Here is an 884-nt window from a genome sequence, read left to right as displayed (position 1 = left end):
TCATAGAGATTTGCCTGTCTCTGCCTCCCGAGTGCTGGGATTAAAGGCGTGCGCCACCACCGCCCGGCTCATCCCAAACATTCTAACCATTAGATGAGGTGGCCAGATGTCCCTGAGTCTAGCGCACACCTATTTTTTGTTTTACAGATACCCCTAGACAATTGTCAGCCAATCAGGGTCCTGGACCCTGGAAATCCCCTCACCCCAACCTTACTATGATAAAAACTCTGCCCCGCCTGAGCCCAGGGCTCTCTGCTCTCACCGCTGCGTCAGACAGACGGAGGGACCAAACTTGGAGCTTGAAGATAATAAAGGCTTTTTGTCCCCCCTGAGACAGGGTTTCTCTGTGTAGTTTTGGAGCCTGTCCTGGAACTCACTCTGTAGACCAGGCTGGCCTCGAACTCACAGAAATCCGCCTGCCTCTGCCTCCTGAGTGCTGGGATTAAAGGCGTGCGCCACCACCGCCCCGCCAATAAAGGCTCTTTGCTTTTATGTATGGGATTCGGTCTCCACGGTGGTCTTTTGGGGGTCTCCGAGATCTAGGCATAACAAGGAGGACTGTAAGTTTTAGGCCAGCCATGACTGGATGATAGAGTGAGACCATGCCTCAGTCCCCTACTAGAGTCCAGAGCTGAGGGGAGCTGCACCAAGGCCACACTGGCACCAGCAGCCCTCAGACCCTCTTAGATGTAGAGGGTCGACCACTTTGCTGCTCCTGGGTAACACTCCTGTGTGTGTGGCCTTGGGTTTCTGGGCACTCTCTTTGGCAGGCTCTTTTCCCAGTCTCTGAGCGGGGTGACAATGTCTTTTATGGCAGAGTTGGGGTAAAAGCAAAAAAATTAAAATAAAATAAAAAAGAAAAATAAAAAAAAGCCAGAACCAGC

Source organism: Peromyscus maniculatus, chromosome 2, assembly GCF_049852395.1.
Source record: "Peromyscus maniculatus bairdii isolate BWxNUB_F1_BW_parent chromosome 2, HU_Pman_BW_mat_3.1, whole genome shotgun sequence".
Lineage (NCBI taxonomy): Eukaryota > Metazoa > Chordata > Mammalia > Rodentia > Cricetidae > Peromyscus > Peromyscus maniculatus.
Note: the sequence above shows the minus strand (reverse complement) of the source record.